Genomic DNA, 20,096 nt, shown 5'->3' with positions numbered 1-20,096 from the left:
TTAAAATATATCAAAATAAAATCAACCTACCATGTGCTTAGGTAGCCCTCTCTACGATTGTTGAGCGCAGGGCATGAGTAGTACTTCAGCTTGGTGTGAGTTCGATATTGGTGTGAGTTGGGGATTTGAATCATAAGACTAGGCGCGATATAGTCTTGAACTAGGCTAGGTTCAGTTCTGCACAAATTTCGACAGAGTAAGGGTACTAAGAAGACAAAAACCAAATCTCTCATGGGGACGAAAGGTCATCCCTATTTATAGGCTTTTGGCGGATCTGAATACGGCTCCTACGTATCCAAGATTCAAAGAAGGATCAACGATTGAAATTTAAAGGATTCTAACCGATGGATAAGATTTAATCTTAAAGAGGAGATTAAGAGATAATATTTGGTTTTAATGGAGGTCATTAAGTGAGAGAGGTGTCCTTAGTTGTAAAAAATGGACGAAAATATGTGGGACATGTCAATCTTGAAGTTGTCGACATGAATTGACACGAAAAGAGTTAACGACAAATGAGTTGACAATTGAGTTAACAACACTTGAGTTAACTACGTAAAAAAAGATTTAACGACACATTGATTTGTTATTATATCCTCTACTAAGGGCAATAACGATAATTCAGAAAGAGTTAACGACAAATAGATTTGGGGTTAGCAAACTAGACAAAAAAGCTCGACAAATCAACTTGTTTCTGCCTTAACTTTTTATACGGATGTCGGTCTGAGGTGATTTTTAACGAGTTGAAAAGTTAACATCCTCAACTTTAATTTATCTTTTGAGTGAAAAACTATATTTAATAGTAAAAAATGCGGTGAAAAATAAACATACATGAAAACAAGTTTTTTACTGAACAAGTCACCTTAGTTTGGTCAAAACTTTTGATAATAGTGCTGGCCTTATGTTTGGCTTGTTGAAAATATGAAAACCGCTAGTTTAATTATTATTTTGAAAAAAATCTTTGAAGATGCCGTTTTGAAGGTCAAAAATGCAGTTGAAGTTCAAAGAACCTTGAAATATACTGAAAACACTGGAATTTGGTACGCTACTCATGACGTGTGTCTACGTATGGTTACTAATTTCTTTAAGAAATCGTCGTTCCGGTGGGATTCCTGTTACGTGAAATCAATTATGGACCGTAAGCACACTATTTTGCAGGAAATACTCCCTCTTTATTCTATTCGAGAATGTTGTTCAAGACTCACCTGTGATCATCTCTTTCCCCTGCGAAAACCTGAGTTCTGGTAGGAATTACTTCATATAGCCTCACGTCTGCTTCCCATGTCTAGTGCTCAGTGACTTTAATTGCATAATATCGCAGGCAAAGAGAAACAAACCAACCTCTTTCACCTCCTGGTTTGTCGGATTTCGAGACTTCTTGGTTAATGCCTCCTTGGCCGTCCTGCCGCTTGGAGGAAGATGTTCTCTTGGTCCAACAAAAGGGCCAACCTTTGTCTGTATAAGCTGGACAAATTGTTGGTCTACACATGGCTTCTCGATCTAGCCTCGAACATTTCTGGTTTTATCTCACCAAGAACCATCTCTGATCATGGTGATATTATAGTGAGATGGGGCTCTAGATTTCAAGCCCGACGTCTCTTCAGGTTTGAGGAATGGTGGCTAAGAGAACCGGAGCTCTGCAACAAGATAAAAATAAAATTGGTCCTTGCATGTAGATGGTGACTGGGCCTATTTTAAAATTCCACAAAAACGTCTCGTTCAGGAGATCTCTAATCTCTCCAAATTGCAAAGCAGTGATAACCAAGTGACCCCGAACCCATCCATCACACCAACCAGATAAAACATCTCGCTGACTCGACATGCAAGCAGAGCCGGACCTGTAAAGAGGCCAATGAGGCTTGGGCCTCAGGGCCCCTGGGCCCAAAAAAAATTTAGGGGCCCATTTTTAAGGCCAATGAGTATTGTTGAGGTAGTTTATATAAATATTTTATACATTTTTATTTAATATAATATAAAATATTTGGAATATTATATTTGTTTAATGTGAATGCAAATTTTATTGTTATTTTGATTCTTTAAAAAAAATTGGGAGGCACTGCCCCCGAACTCCTACTATTAATAGGGGGCCCATTTTTTCCCTCCGCCTCAGGCCCCATAAAACACAGGTACGGCTCTGCATGCAAGTGGAGGACCTGAGATGAAATTCATTGGAAGCATAGGTCTAAAATTAACTGGATGCAGTTGGGGTACTGCAACACCTCCTTTTCCCATGAATCCGCCTCTAAACGCACTAGGATCAACCTCATCCCTCTAATGCGCATTGGTGGTCATCTTTACAAGCAAGATGACATTCTCCCCGTTGCCACCATGCACTTAGAGGGTGGATCTTCATCTCCTTCCATCTTCCAGAAACTCTCAAAACCAATGAAGTTTGGGTTAGACATTGTTCACCTTGGCTGAGATTCAGAATATAGTTTGAAACCTTTTCACACAAGGTCTAGGGGAAGAACGGGTTCCTTGTAGATCTTCTTCAAATGTTTAAAGAATTTCATAGCATAGGTCGTTTGTTGTGCACTATTAACAAATTTGTACTGGTCTTATTGCCCAAACGGGAGTCAACTGTCTTCTTAGCTCTATTTACAAGATTATTTCCAAGGTATTGGATTCTTGTCTCGAGTCCATTCACAATGTGGTGTCGGACTCCCAATATGCATTCATCCATCAATGGTCAAGTTGAAAATTATTTTCCACCGAACACGGACCTCTGCCAAGGCTGCCCTCTATCACCACCTGACAGGCTCTGTGTCCCCGAGATGAAGGGTGATCTGGTGCTTAATGCATAAGTATTTGTGCAATCAAATTGCACCTGATCTTTTCGCTCTTTAATCTGGGCAGAGAGGGTTTGGCGGCACTAATAAAAAAAAAACTGTGCACCCCAAATTCAGGAAGCCCATTACATTCTATGGAGTGGATTTCACAGTTTTACATTACTTGGGTGATAAGTTGGTATTGGGTCACGCCTTACCCAAACAAATGGCCAGGACCGCTTTGATATTGAAGGCTTTTTCGTTGGTCTCAGGGCTTCACATAAACGATGAGAAATGACATCTTTTCACTTTTAATGTGGACGTCCAGACCAAGGTAGCCGGCCGGTTCTCGACCACTTCATTGCTGATCTCATATCTTGGTATACCCGATCCATACTAAAAAGTTTATATAAGACGGCTTTGTGGCAACCTATCATGGATCAGAGGCAAAGGAAACTGATGATCGGTCCTCATTTTCATCCCCATTTATCTATTCTCAATGTACCGTGGAGAAGGAGATCACCAAACTGCTTATGTCATTCCTCTAGTCTGGCGTCGATGACAAGCACAAGTCATTCCTCATCAGGTGGGAGGTCCTAGTTATCCTGATTCAGCGAGGTGGACCTTGGCAGCAGCTCGGTTAGTCAGAACAATACAACCCAACTAATATGATGGTTGTGTTATGGATGATATGTTCCAATTAGGGATGCACAACAAACCGAGCCAGCTCGGTTAAGCTCAGCCCGAAGCTCGTCCGTGCTTTAAATGAGCCAAGCTTGAACATGTTTCTAATACTCGATCGGACGAGCAAACGAGCCGAACTTGATCAGTCTACCAAGCTCAAGAAGGCTCGGATACAAGTATATATATATATATATATATATATATATATATATTATGTTTTCAAAAATAATTAACAAGTTATTGTAATGGCTAGGCTGTTGGCTTTTTATCGAGTACTTTTTAGTATGTATATATTATTTTCAGTATTAATGATTAAATTATATGAATTGGCTTAGTAGTGGGTCACTTGGGAAACTTGAGAGAGGATAGGGATCAAAACCTACCTTTAAAAACATTTTTAAAAGATTATTTTTTTTTAAATGCCTTGAAGCTCTGCTCGAGCTCAAAAAAACCATTCAAGCTCTAGCTCGGAGCTGAGCTTGAACAGAAATATTTTGAATCGAGCCGAGTTCGAACAGCCCAAGCTCAGCTCGTCTCCATCCCTAGTTTCAATAAAGTAGACTACAAGGTAAAGAGATTGTTGGTGGCAAAATATGAGAAGCAGATCAGGTCAATTTAGAAACCAGTTAACCCTCATCCGAGCATTGAGGACATTTTAGAAATGAGTTAACCCACATCCGAGCATCGTTGTTACTTGTTATCGATGAGTGCCACGTGTTTTCAGTTGTTTCACTTTTTTCCTTAATGGCGTCATGCCGTTAAGTTTTGAATGTTAAAATTTTAAATTAAATAGTACACAGAATGATCTTTTTGTTCTCTCTCTCTCTCTCTCTCTCTCTCTCTCTCTCTCTCTCTCTCTCTCCGTTAACGCCTTCTAAAAAAAAACATTCTGTCACCAACTATACACCTTCACAATGCAGACACTCAGGTTGTCATAGATGCACACTCAACACATACAACAACCCCCATCATGATAGGCATCCCCTTTTTATGCCACACCTACTGAATTCATAAGAAAACAATCAAATGAAGTAATGAGATCACCATCTAATTATTGATAAAAGCAAATTCCATCCTCCATGTCAATGTAAAACCTGTGACCATTATACTGAAAAAGTTTTCATCTAAGCACAAAAAATTAAAAGAAAAAATATATGGTATTACATTGGTACAAGTTAGTTCATGATTTTTCTTTCAAAATCAAGAATTACATAAGCATCATTTTTCTTGAAACTGAAAAGTAGAGAACTATAAAGGACCCCATTCTCATTGACCAGCTGGACCTACAAAAGAAAGAAGCATCACTTCCATTGCTTCTGCCACCCATCCAATTCCAGCATAAGCACTTGGAACTTTCTGAAACTCGGAACAAAAAGCCCACGATCCACTGTATACGTTGAGGTATACTCCCATCTACAACCAAAACAATGACAAAGGAGAATAATCATAACAATAACTGAATTAGCAAGATGACCTAAAATGAGGATATGAATAAGCTTTACACATGACCGAAGATTTGTATGCATTGTAAAAAGTAGTTAAAATTCACCTGAAATATGCATGTTACGCATAACCAAAATTGTTCTTTCATAATTTCAACTTTGCTTTTCTGCCTCATGTTTCGGTTCGACAAGCTCAAGTTTGGTCTTCAAAGTGTTTATTTTCAGTATTTGATTGCACAAGTTGTGCTTTCACTAGCGCCAACTCGATAGACAAAATATTGTATCTGTCCCATCTTCTTAGGGCTGTACTTTGTGTTGGCAATATTGGGGTTGGACTGGCATAGTCATCACACCAATAAAAAAACCACAATCACTCTCACCTTACACGTTTTTTATTACCGTTAAGATATTTATAATTGATTTAACATTTTCATTAATAACATAGAAAAACAATATTTTTACCTACTTTGGGCACCTATAAAATTTTCTATTTTTATCTCTCTGTATTTCCTGTAAAATTTTTGCATTACCCTTCACCACATTCACACCTAATGCGAGTGATTGTTAATGTGAAAATTAATAATCTCATAATAAAAATTTACTCCATACTAAATCCTTAGATAACTAACTCATGCTGGCATTTTTTCAATGATCAGTTTTGCTCTCTAAGACAAATTTGACAGGGTGCATTAAGCTTTATGATAGTCAAATTGGGGGACAACCCATGTGGGAATTGAACCCGAGGCCTGTCTGTCTTAATAGTGTGACCTCACTATCCACAGTTAATCCAATTCCATTATGCTTAGAGTGAATTCTAAGGTATTGCAAAGACCAGCAATAAGAGGCTAAATCAATTACAAGTTACGTAAACAATTTTGGAAGCGACCATCAGAATTTACTGAACCAAAGAGAATGGATTTCCAGAAACAATGTCAACAATGGTTTCCTAATCAACCATCTTTAACTACATTGCCACCTACAATAGTTTCACCAGTGCACTCACACAAAGTAATTTAAAGAAACAGGGCATCCAATTGTCTAGTGTGTGCTACTTGTGCGGCCGTGCCGATAATCTAGGTTCCATTTGGTTTGGGAGGAGTGCTCCTAGTTCCAATACGCTTTCAGAGCTGCATGGAACTTCATCACCGTTGAGCCAAGGCAGGAATCGTGGAGCAGGGACCTACTACTGTTGGCTCCACACTTCCCTTCAAATGTGAAGAAATGGAGATACATCTGGAGGTGTTGGATCATCACCTTATGGTGGTTCATTTGGAAAGAAAAGAACTCCAGAATCTTCGACAACCAAACTCTACCTCCACAGCTTCTATGCAACAGGATTCTGTCTGGGGTTTATCCCTTATTCACAACAAATTGGGGCAGCCAAAATCTGCAATGGCTCAATCATTTATTCTCATGTGACATGCACTTCTTCACACTAAGAGTGTCGACTCCTCGTTGAACACTCTTGGTTTGTAATTTTTGAACTGCTGAATGAAACGTTTTCCTACCTCTCAAAAAATACTCCCCCACTCATGAACGAGTTGCCAATGTCAACTTTCCTTGAAAATCATTGGATCACCAACTCTCCAAGAAAACCAATGATTTCAAGATGATTCAACGCCCTTTCTGCTGTTTCAAGGGTTCTAGAGAGAGAGAGAGAGAGAGAGAGAGAGAGAGAGAGAGAGAGAGACGAAAGTAATTCAACATTACCACTCATGAAGATCAACAAACTGTTGAACCCATGAACTGAACAAGAGCAAAAGCTAAAACCAAATAAAGAAAGCACAAGAGAAAAGAACATCAGACAGATAAAACGGGCTCACGCCGAAGCCGCTTGCTCAGATTGCGGCAAAGGAAATGTAGCGTCAGCAGGAGGGAGCGGAAGATCACTAAGATGCAAACACAAGATCACATAAACATCTACCAAGATTTTATGCACCAGGTTATGAGTGTTAACTGGAATATGACGAAAATGAGCGTTGTTTCGTGCCATCCAAACAAACCACCAAGAAGTAAGCAACCACGTCTGCCAGATGAGCCTCCACCTCTTGCTGCGCCTAATACAAACTGGTCCCAAGATCAGATCTAGCGCAAAAGACTCCTTCTTAACCAATACTTCTGGATGCCTCCAGGTCCTGCTAAAGATTTCTACAAATATTGGGCAATACCAGAACAAGTGAAACGTAGATTCTTCAGCAGCCTGACAAAGCACACACCAACTCGGGAGCTGAATGCCCCACTTTTTTAAATTACTGTGGGTTTGGATCCTATCGTGCAAAATTAACCAAGCCAGGACTCGAGAACGGGGAGAAGGACCCTTCGCCCAAAGCACATCCTCGGGCAACCAATCAGCCCCCGACGGGAGCAACGATCTATAAACTTTTTTTGTGAGAAACTCTCTGCTTGGCGTCAAAGCCCACTGCAACCACTGACCAAAATTTCTAGAGTCCTCAAAATGGTCTCTAAAGCAGGCTAAAACCCTCAACCATGATTTACGCAAGTGCGATACAACCAAACCTCGGGTTCCCAGACGAACCGGGGTAAGAGCCCCATATTTAGCAAGAAGCAAACTAGCACAAGGGTTATCCGGTTGGTGGGCCAACCAACATTGCTTGACGACAAGAACAATGCTTCGCAGTCTGGGAGCAGGAATGCCTAAACCAGCCATACGTCGAGGTAAGACCACTGAACGCGAACCAATCAAATGACACTTACCCTTGATTTGACACCCAGACCATAGAAAACCTGCCAGCAAGCGTGTCAGCTGCTTCTCTACTCCCACAGGCATCACAAACATAGACATGAAAATTTTTGGAATAGTTGAAAGAACATGTCTGACTAAGGTTAGACGGCCAGCGATGGAGAGATAAGACGACTGCCACGAAAACAATTTGCACTTCACTTTTTGAAGCGTCGGAGCCCAAGCAGCTGAATTGAGGTGCTTCACTTGTAACGGCAAGGCCAGGTACATAATAGGCAAGTCAGAAATAGTGCAATTAAAAATTCTCTTTCCAGCTGCAAGCATATTGGCATTAACATTGAACATGGGAATAGAGCATTTGGTCTCATTTAAAGAAAGCCCAGATAGGAAGAGAAAGAACTGAATGATAAGCTTGAACCTAAGCATCTGTTGAACATTTGCACGACAAAAAATGATCATATCATCAACATAAGTAAGAATATGACTCTGGAAGTCTAAAACCTGCAAAGGTTCAATGAAACCCGATACAGCAGCTCGCTTAAGCAAGACCATAAGACCCTCAACAACTGCATTGAACAACAAAGGCGATATGGGGCGCCCTTGTCGCAAACCCCGTACCAGCTTGAACCGGTCTCCTCTAATACCATTGATATTTAACATGGCCTGGGCATTTGAGACCAACTCTCTCACCCAACCAGAAAAACGACGACCAATACCAAAGTTTGCTAACATTTGAAATAAGAATGGCCAATGCACAGAGTCAAAACCTTTATGAAAGTCTAACTTAAGGACAAAGTAAGGTTGACCGCTATGCTGCAAGGAATGAACAACCTCGGATGCCATGATGAACGAGTGTTGTACCCTCTTATTACGGATAAAGGCGAACTGAGAGTCTGAAAAAATATGGTTAGCCACCAATTTCAACCTATTCGCCAAAACCTTGGCAAACATCCGATAAAGTGCACTCATAACTGAGATTAGACGGAATCGAGAAATATCAACGGCCTCATCATCTTTCGGAATGAGCGAAATAATAGCAACATGAAAATGATAGGCAATCTGGAGTTACGATGGAACTCATCAAACATGCTCACCATGTCTGATTTAACACAGTCCCAAAAGATTCTAAAAAAGTCGACATGAAACCCGTCAATGCCAGGTGCTTTCCAATCCAACAAATCCTTAATGGCCGTAAAAATCTCATCGTCAGAGAACCTCATTTGCATAGATCTGGCTTGCTTAGGCTGAATTGAGCCAACTAGGATATTGCCAAGGACACCCTCCGCAGTTAACGAAGAAGAATATAAGTCCTTAAAGTATAGCGAGACTATCGGAATAACGTGTTGATTGAGATAAGAAACACCCTCAATGGAGATAGAAGGAACAACCTTCCTCCTATGACGATGAGAAGCATATGAGTGAAAAAATTTAGTGTTGCCATCACCAGCCGCAAGCCATTTCACCCTAGACCTTTGCTTCCAACGAATTTCCTCTTCGACCCTCCAACTTTTCAAGAGCATATTTAATTCTAAGGACCTGGCCTGGAGACTGAGAAGTTGCAAATCAGAAAGAGAGTCAGGAGAAGACATATACTGATACAACGCAGAAATCTCTTGCTCCCATGCGGCAATTTGCTGAAATTTCTCCACCTTACGACTATGAAACCAAACTTTGATATTCTTAGCTAGACGAGAAAGCTTATTTTGAACCCGGAGCGCTGCCCAATGCTCATCAACAGTTTTGTTCCAAGAATTAGTAATAACCGAGAGAAAATCTGGCTCCTGAAGCCACCATTTTTCAAACACAAAGCTCCTGGTCGGTTGAAAGCCATCCTCCCACTGAGTGATGATCTGCCCATGATCCGAGATAGAGGGAGGAAACAACACACACTTAACATCGGGAATGAGGTCCAATAAATTAGGGGTGACAAAGACCCTATCAAGGACCCTACAACACAGACGAGACCACATATTTGACCAAGAAAAATGCTCCCGAGTTAAAGGAATATGGTAGAGAAAATGTCGATGAACAAAGTCTTGGAAACCTCGCATAGAGGGATTAGGAATTATGAGGTTATTAGAGTCATGGATAGATAACAAACAATTGAAATTCCCCATAAGAAGGTGACAATCCGCGTTGGAAACGACAACCCTATCCAAGTCATCCCAAAAAGCGGGCCTCATGGAGGCGAGATTAGGTCCATAAACAACAGAAACCACTACTCTTCTATCAACTGCCTGAAAATTGAAAGCAACGGACAGAGAAAAAAGTCCCACATCCAGCTGAGATAAATTTAAAGACTGCTTTCCCAAGATAAGGATACCTCCTGCATGATTTACTGCTGGCTTAAAGAAATAGTCAGCTCCCTGCCAGATGCTAGAGACGACTACGAGGGGGATGACCTCCATTTTAGTTTCACATAAAGCAAGAATGTCAAGTTTTTGTTCCCTAACCCAATTAGCCAGAAACAAGCGTTTAGTGGGACAATTTAAGCCCCTAACATTCCAACAAACAGTCTTCATGGAACAAAATCTGGAAAAACCTGGGGTTGGTGGCACCGAGATGACCTTCTTGGGGACCTGACATCGGTAGCCGAAACAATTGACGAAGGCCTCCTTCTTCTTCGTTGACCACCAGCACTGACAGACGACCTCAATTGACCATCGAAAATGCCCAACTGCTCGCAGTCTTCTCCACTGGAGTTGCATAGAGAGTCCCCAATAACCGCAGAAATAGCTGAAATCGTACAATCCATATCAACAACTATAGCTTGCAGCTGCAAAGAGGAGAGAGAGATATCCAGCAACTTAGCTGCATCGACAACCGTGACACCCAGGGGTTGTGAACTAGGATGTTGCTGAATCAAAGGCATAAGCCGGTGGCTACCCTGACCTCGTGCTAGACTACTGAAAGAGACCCCGTTTGACGGAATACCAAAAGATTTGGTAGAAGAAAAAACCTCAGAGACATAATGCGATACAGGGAGAGGACGAGGAACCGAAGAGCCAAGCACCATGTATCTGATTGCCAGGTTGGTTCTAACATTAAACGCAATAAGATTGATAATCAGATAGTCAGAGCGTCTGGAGAGAAAAATAATAAGGGATGATTGCAGATTCGTCCTTTGTCCATCACGCGCAAGCCTGCCCAACCGCGCCTCCAACTTGAAATGGCAATTGGTACAAACAGAGGCAGATACCAGGCCCCGAGCTTGAGAAATAGATAACGACCTTGACATAACTTGTGATGGCGAGCATGGCAAAAATTTTTTTTGCTTCCCACGAGCATGCCTAACCAACCGCGCCACCATTCCGCCACGTGAATTAGCGCAAAAAGAATCAGACGTCGAGCTCCATGCATTATAAATAGTGAGCGGCAAATCTCTAAGAGAGTCAGCATTGACGGCATAGCCAAATTTTTTGGGGCCCACCCCTGGCAGAACTTGCAACGGTTGGGAGATGCCATCAAATGCCGGCGAAGAGTCTATCATAGCTGGAGCAATAGACGAAAAAGAAAGCCCAAAGTGCTGCAGCCGAATCGGGACCCAGATAGACCCAATCTTGACAACATTAAATGAATTCGCCGGGTTATGAAGATTGTCAATCTGCACCCATGGCGAGAAGGATAATTTTTGTGAAGGCCGTTCAAGATTCCGACTTGTCGAATGACGCCCCACCCCAGAAAAATCTTTAGAGACTAGAGTCTTCCCCGAAGAATGGGAATGTGATGGGTTAGATCGTCTTTACTTCCATACTGGGTGCCGACGAGAGAGAAAAGATAAGCCGCACTTATGACAATCACAACGTTTGTGAAAGTTCAGAGAAAAACAATTAGTACACCACCAATCCTCCGGCCTGGCACGACTCAACTGAGATCTATAGCGAACAACATGAAAGGAGCTTTGCCAAGTTGATGGGACCTGTTGCCATCCTCGACCAGCAATCCATTCTGGAAGCTCACGAATGAAGAAAGGAGAAACAAGCAGAGCCTTAACAGAGCACGCTTCAAGAGGCTCCCGTCTAATAGCTCGCAATAAAAACCTAATGTCCGAAATACGAAAAGAGCCCATATCTAGGCATGATCAGAGGGACTCTGAAAACTTAGAGAAGAACCAATGATTGATTCTGAAAGGCAAGACAACATCCAATCCCCATCGGCGAAGCACAAAGGCTGCACCCCAGTCATTCACAACTTCCTTGATGAAATGTAGGGCTCGCAGGTTGACCTTCAATGGGAGATCGGGAGCAAGCCCCCAAAAACGGCTAGACGAGGGGCGCATAACCAAACGACGAAAGGCACCGATGAAGGAGCCTATGAAAGTCTGGAAAAGAGAATAAACAAGATAGAGGCTTTCCTGCGAGGGTCGGGGACTCCTCCGGTGATCGGCACGACCAACGAACGCAGCACAAGCTAGGGCAATGATGCCTCTTCACCGGCCAAAACCTCTGAATGGAGCGTGCTTCTGGTGATGGGGACAGAGGAGGGTTGTTGGTGAGGTACCCACCGAACAAGGGCCCACTGCGGTGGGAGAGCCTCCCTAAGATTCGAGAGGATACGTCCAGCAGACAAATTCCAGAGCTTCAGACACCGAATGATCGGATGCCGGAAAAATGTCGATGCCTCATCACTGGCCAAAACCTCTTGGATCAGTTGGTTAACGGCATCCCGCTTCTGGAAATGCAAGATGACTAGTGGTGGATGATGAAGGAAAAGGGGGACAGGGGAGAAAGGTCAGTTGGCAAACAGAGAGGATGTTGTGCGAGGGATGGGAGAACGGATCGAGAGAGAGAGCAGAGAGAGATGGGAGTGGCTGGGTTGACAGCAACTGAAGTGGCCGGTGACATGGGGTAGACTAAGGGTTTGGGAGTGTTGAGAAAGAGAAAAGACCGACGACGATGGTGACCGGCGATGGGGGTGGTCGTTGTTGGGTGGCCGGTGACGGTAGTGATCAGCAATGGGGGCTTGCGAAGGGTTTGAGAATGTTCGAGAGAGAGAGAGAGAGAGAGAGAGAGAGAGAGAGAGAGAGAGAGAGAGAGAGAGAGAGAGAGAGAGAGAGAGAGAGAGAGAGAGAGAGAGAGGAAACACCCAACTGCAAGGAGGGCAGCGAGAGAGACAGAGGTGGAGTCTCGACGCCACAAGGAAGGCAGAGAGAGCGAAAGAGAAGAACAGATCATGGGCGCTCCTGAAATTTGAGAAGGAGTGTCCCCATGAATGGATCTGCAGCAAGCGTCACTCCCCTGGGCAAATCTACAAGCCTGATGAGACTGAAAACCCCAAATCCCCAATCACCAGCCTCGACTCTGAGGACGTCCCCAACAACATCTTCAGGGGTTGCAGCATAACCTGTCATCTGTTGTTGGGTGTTGGTTCCGTGAGAGAGAGAGAGAGAGAGAGAGAGAGAGAGAGAGAGAGAGAGAGAGAGAGAGAGAGAGAGAGAGACCAAATGAAGCATCAAGCAAGAACAAAACTAGGAGAAGTAAATGAAAAACATGAAAGATTCAGCCTAGGTCAAGAGGCGTCCAGGGCGGCAAAAAGCGCTGAAGGTCAGGGAACGAGAAGCACAAAATAGTGTGCATGTCTGCTAAAATGCAATGCGCTAGTTTATTGAAAACAACTGGGCATTCCCGAAGGATGGCATTATTGCAGGTCATTCAGACAGCCCACTAGAAAGAGAGAAGCCACATTCTTCAGATAAGCCGCCATCGGCAGGCTCGTTCCAAGTATGCTTGGAAAGATTTCTAAAGATGGGGCAGGCCCAGAGTAGATGATAAACATAATACACCTACTTGGTAGATGAAAGCCGATATATTTTAGAAGATAGTCTGTCTGAACCCGATCAAGCATAATTCGCCATGCAAAGAACCGCGAACGAGGAGTAGGGCCTCGGGCCTAGATAAGGCTCGTAGGGATCCAATCGACACCAGGAGGAAGGAGAAAAAATAACAAAATTTGATGCAGAAAGCTTCGCTTGGCGCAATAGCCCGACGAAGAAACTTGGCTAGAGGATCAGGGTCACCCTCCTTGAAAATGACAACCGACCATGCTTTGATTCAAGACCGACGCAGCGGAGAAGCGTAGCGTCTGTTGTGGGAGTGACGATCCAAGTAGAGCGACTCAAAGGAGCCGTACTTAGCAAGGAGGAAGTTAACATACAAAGAGTTAGATTGGAGAGCGAGCCAACTTTGCTTCGTGACAAGGATGATACTTCTCATTCGGGAGTCAAATATCCCAAGCCCGCTCAACCCCTAGGAAGCGACAAATAATTTCAACCCACCAGATGACGCTTATTCTGGAGATTGCATCCTGACCACAAAAAATTCACTAGTAAATGAGAGAACTTTTTGTGCACTCCAATGGGCATCACAAACATGGACATAAAGAATTTTGAGATAGACATTAGAACATGCCTGATGAGAGTTAAGCACCCAGCAATGGAAAGGTAGGAAGCTTGCCAAGAGGAGATTTTAGATTGGACTTTTTGGAGACTGGCATTCCAAGTGGAAGATGAGATACATAATAACTGAAGAGGGAGACCCAAGTAGAAAATAGGAAGCTCTGAGGAGGCACAACCAAAAATCTGTTGCCCAATAGCAAGCAAAGAAGGAGGAACATTAAGCATAAATATGCAGCATTTACCGTTGTTTAGGGATAACCCGGACAACGAAAGGAAAGATTGAAGGATTAGCTTGAATATCAACATTTGTTGAATGACGATGCAGCCGAAAAAGATCATATTGTCGACGTAAGTAAGAATATAGTAAGAGAAATCTTTGATTCTGAGGGAGTCAAGAAGCCGATGCAAGACCAAGAGAGAGAGAGAGAGAGAGAGAGAGAGAGAGAGAGAGAGAGAGAGAGTCCAAGGTTAGTTAATTCCAGCAGGGTGTATTGAAAACAAAAAAGGTTTCATATGTAATAAAGGCAACCAATAAGAAAAAAACAAAAGCGCGAATAAAAAAACTAAAGACAGCTATTACCTTATGAAATAAAATTAAACAAAAATCTTTAAATTTATCAGTAAATCATAATATTAATATAGATATACAAATTAAAAATAACCTAATATAATAATGAAAGTATTTTATGTTCAATAATAAGCTAAAACCAAGCAGTTTTTTAGAATCGTGTAGATCATATATACTTGAATAATTTGAACACTTTTGCTGCCATGATTTTACTGTTTTGTGTCGATATACATATGAGGTAGCATTGTTTTGACAAAAATGTATCATATAATTAAAATATTAACATTTCATCAATTCTAAAAGTGTTATTAAATTTCTAGTTATATTTTCAAATGCAGTAATTTATAGTTGTTAATATGAATTTACTAATTTTTTGGATTAATCACAGTCTTATGAAGAATTTGCATATCAAAACTGACCGATCTTTGCCCCTGATTAATCACGAGTTTCTGAGGAACGCAATCCCTCATGGATTGCCGAGGACAGGGTTGGCTAGCTAGTTTGGTTTATTTTTCATTATCTTAATATTTGAATCTTATAGTATATTTATACTGATTAAATTGAGTGTGCGTTATTACCACGGGTCGCCTGCATGGCCAGCAGGATGGTTGTGAAGATGTTGAGTTGAAGAACCCAGATCAAACCTCGCTGGCGCACGGGTGTGTGCACGGTTTTGGAGGTGGTCCACATAAGGCAGGGTGGTCGTAGGGTTTTTTTACCTTGCTTGGGCGAGGGTTCCTTGTCATAAAAAAAAAATTTGAGTGCTTAGCGCGTGCCATTGACTAGTTTAACTGGGTCATGGGTCAAGATATGATTGACATCATCAAAGCCTCCATTGATAGGTCGCCATCAAAGAAAGACTCGATTCCTGGGCATGAGTCGATATGAGATCCAAACGAATGTCACAAATACTGCCCAGATTTGGAAAAACTCGAGCAATTTTCCCCATTTTTATATTAATACCACAAATATTGCTGAGACTTTTTTAAAATCTTGTGCTATTTTCCTGATATTGTTACAAGCTGTGAAGATCCATAAAATACCATAACGTTTGGAAATCTTCACCACTACTAATATATTGTGATTTTATAGTGACCATATTAATTGTGCTCTTATAATTCTATCATTTCTGCCATCTTTATTGTTTTCCTGTATTTTAGCACTATAAACATGTGGATTCTACATGTTTTTTGAGAAAAAAAAAACATTTTTTTTAAAATTTATCACGAGTCTCTCCCTCTCAGAAAAATCCGGATAATCCTGTCAAGTTGTCAACCAAGCCCTTGTTCACTAAGATGTAGACTCGGAATGTTTTTTTTTTAGATCTCCCAGTCCCGAGACGAGTCATGGCCTTAAAAGCCTTAAGCCCCGTTACTGGGTCGGATCTAGTTCGGACTGAGATGAGTCCAAACCCAGATCTGTTTTTGAGGTGCTGGGTACTCGGTCCAGACAGGTCCTATCAAGTCTTCTATAAAAAAAAAAAATAGCCGGATCTTATAAAGATTACATGAACCAGACTTAGTCCAAATCCAATAAAATAACATTTTTTTATCTATTTTATATTGAAAAATCAGGGGTCCTAATCGAAACTTGGATTGAACCTTGACATGAAATTTCACAAACCATACCCAGCTCCGACCCGGTTTCTAATCGGACCTCCTCTTTTATCACAAAACCATAGCGCTATAAAGGGTTTGGTATTGGTTGGGCCCAGATCAAACCTAACCCTTTGACACCCCTACCTGGATCCTATAAAGAGTCATTGCTTACATCTAGGGGTGTCAATGGGTCGGATTTACCAAGACCAAACCTTATAGGGTTCAGGTATGGTGATAAATAAGAATACCCGATTAAGATTCGGGTTCGAAGGTCCAATTAATACACGAATCTGGTATAGTTTGTGAAATTTTATACTAGACCAGGCCCCGACTTGAGTTTCGATTAAGACCCACAAATTTTCAATGTAAAAATGATAACAAATATTATTTTACTGGGTATGGTCCAGGTCTGGTTCATGTAGTTCTTATCGATTTCAGGTATAATTTTTCTTATTGGGGATCTGATTAGACCTGGGTCCAAACCTGATACCATACCCGAAAATCTGGTCCAGATTTGGTTCCACTTGGGTCCGAACCAAACCCGACCCGTTGACACTCCTACTTACATCGCATGTGAGCCGCCATTTCGGGATGAAGCTGAGTTGAGCCGATAAGGCCACTACCTGCGGCTCGGCGAATACAGGTAGGACACCTCAGTTCCCATGTGATGGGGCCCACCACCACCAGAAGTACCGTTCGGGTCCGTCCCCTCCTTGGCACTCACCCGTACTCCGTCGACCGGCTAACGGCGGTAAAACCGGTTCCAAACACCCCTCGAAACCGGTCGAACCACACGTGCGAGAAACACACACCCCCAGGTAAAACAATAAAAATGAAAAAAGAAACGATTTAAAAAAAAAAACCAAACAGAGTAAATGGCAAAAACAAAAAAGAAAACCAAAAATGAATAAAACGCCAAAAGGACAACCCACGATCCATTCTTAAGGGTTAGCAATTTGCAGTTTTGCATCCTCCCTCTCTCTCTCTCTACCCAAAATCCTCTCCATCAGAAGAGGAAGAAAGAAGGCGAGGAAGAGGAAGGATGAGGATACGAAACAGATCGACCCACCTCTCTCTCCTCTACCCTCATTTATCCCTTGTGAGAGAAATGCAGGCAAAGGACGAGGTTAAGCTGCATCAGAAGAATACCTCACACCAAGAGGAGAAGATGGATCAGATCGAAGGAGGTGCAGCCTCGCACCTTCAACTCCCCAGCTCTCATCTGCCCATCACCGGTTCATCCCTCCGTTTTCTGCAGAAGGCCGCCGGAGGAAATCCCACCACCACCATGTTGAAGACTCGTACACAGGTAGGTATCCTCCTCTCTCAAACTTGTTTTGGGGGAGCCCCCAACTCCTCCCACTTTTATTATTGCATTTCCCTCTTTTCTAGCCTTAATAATCGCATGCACCTCTACATACCTCGCCCGAAAAACGTCGGATTTCCGATCCCCATCTAGTTTGTCCCTACATTTTATGTTGCTTCTTTCTCTAAAATGCACATCCGACCTCGAGACAACCTCATCTTTCAGCAACTAAGGATTGATGGTTTGCTTTTCTCACGGGCCTAGATTTCTCTCCTTTCAGCCAATAGTTTCTTCAGATCTATAGTGTGCCAGTTGGTGGTGCAAAGAGAATGGAAGAATGTTGCACTCTTTTAGTCTTGTTTTCTTTTTTTTCCTTTTTGATATTTTAGTTCAAATATAGAAAAAATGCACATGTAGCCTCTCTAGTCGAGGGGGGGGTAAAAGAATATGGGTGGGCTTTTTATGTATGCATTCATGCTTGTGTGCAGGAAGATGAGCAACAGGAGAAAGGAGAGGGTGCAAGTAAAAATAGGTAAAGATGATGATAGTGAAATAGTGATGGTGATTCTTAAATTTATCCTGGTTATAGGAACATGGTGCGCGCCTTTTAAGTTATGTGTGATGGAAAGGCGTGGAGGGTATTGATGAAGTTTTGTTGTTATTATGTTCTTTTTCGGTTTTGAGCAGAAATTGGTCGACTGTGATGGCGCCTGAGAAGCAGTCCACACAAGGTATGAATTATTTTATTGATAACAGGCTGTGAGGAAACATTAACGATGGAGACTTGATTTAGTGAGCAGATTTTTATCTACTGTGTGAAATCTGCAACACCCATGTATTGTATTGAATCATCAAGTGTTTGTTTCTCCTTTTTGTTGATGGTTGTTCGCAATGAAATTGAAATGACACTGCAGATGGAGGATGGTGCGAGGATGAGGCCTTTCCATTGAGTGTGGTAGAGAAGAGATAGAAGTGCACTCGGATGAATTGAAGAGGATGAAGGTGCAACAAACCAACAGTAGTTAGATACTCTCTTTGTGAGCATCACCTTGGCAAGGGAAGGAGGATAAAAACCATCAACACTCTTGCACCCCAAGATGATAACCCTAAGGCTGCTGCGAAGGGAAACAAGAAAAAGAAAGAGATGGAGAGTGTGGTCAAGGCTCGATCCATCAACAACCTTCTTCTGGACGAGGCTTAAAAAAAATGGGTAAAAGTAAGCCCCTCTTGTTATTTCTCTATGTGGGTATGTTTGGGACTGGTACTCATGCAGATCTTTCATCTGGAGGTTTGTTGACTAATAGAAGCTACAAAGGAAGTGAGTTTGTTGGTAGTGTTTTTTTCTTTATTGGCTTGTGAATGGATGGATGAATGAATTTGATTTTGTTTGCTTGTCGAGTCTGCCTGCCTGCCAACGTTTCTTTTCACTGTGGAAAAAGGCTACGGCGCTGCACTGTGCTTTTCTGCAGTGTGAATTTGGCCACTAGGGGACACAGGTACGATGAATAATTTCCCTCTCTCTCTCTCTCTCTCCTTTTTGCTAATGTTAGAAAGAAGTCATGGGTCTTCTTACTTCTGTACACAATCACATGATTGCAAAAAATTAAGGGCAAAGAGAAGAATACATAAGATGCTCGGGAATCTATGATTCCAAAAGAAAGTAAAACAACAAAGTAATGGTGTAGCGCATTATTTAACTCTAAGAAAAAGGAAAAAAGTTGTCTGATATCTCTCTACTTTCTTTTTCTTTTTATTTTATTTTACGATCTTTGTGTTTCGATTAACTTCTTTGATTACCAGTTCAAAGCTAAAAACGTGAATTTTTTAGTTTGGATATTTATGAAAATTATTAGACCGTCAATCTTTATAAAAACTTATCCATGTGTCAGAATCAGATGATCCAATAGTTCATATAAACCAAGTATGCTTAATACATTTATACAATCATATTTGAGAAAAACATGAACAAAAAATCTCCAGAAGCTCAGTAGGTTGGGGGTATTCAAAGATCAAAATAAACAGCTACCACATATATATTCTGGATATACCCCCAACCTACTGAGCTTCTGGAGATTTTTTGTTCATGTTTTTCTCAAATATGATTGTATAAATGTATTTAGCATACTTGGTTTATATATAGAAATGGACTATTGGATCATCCGATTCTGACACGTGGATAAGTTTTTATAAAGATTGACAGTCTAATAATTTTCATAAATATCCAAACTAAAAAATTCACGTTTTTAGCTTTGAACTGGTAATCAAAGAAGTTAATCGAAACACAAAGATCGTAAAATAAAATAAAAGGAAAAAGAAAGTAGAGAGATATCAGACAACTTTTTTCCTTTTTCTTAGAGTTAAATAATGCGCTACACCATTGCTTTGCTGTTTTACTTTCTTTTGGAATCATAGATTCCCGAGCATCTTATGTATTCTTCTCTTTGCCCTTAATTTTTTGCAATCCTGTGATTGCGCACAGAAGTAAGAAGACCCATGGCTCCTTTCTAACATTATCAAAAAGGAGAGAGAGAGAGAGAGAGAGAGAGAGAGAGAGAGAGAGAGATTATTCATCGTACCCGTGTCCCCTAGTGGCCAAATTCACACTGCAGAAAAGCACAGCGCAGCGCCGTAGCCTTTT

The sequence above is a fragment of the Nuphar pumila genome, chromosome 4 (genome assembly GCF_984573655.1).
Source record: "Nuphar pumila chromosome 4, dmNupPumi1.hap1.1, whole genome shotgun sequence".
In the NCBI taxonomy this organism is placed as follows: Eukaryota; Viridiplantae; Streptophyta; class Magnoliopsida; order Nymphaeales; family Nymphaeaceae; genus Nuphar; species Nuphar pumila.
The sequence above is the reverse complement of the archived record's forward strand: the minus strand, read 5'-3'. Positions refer to the sequence as shown.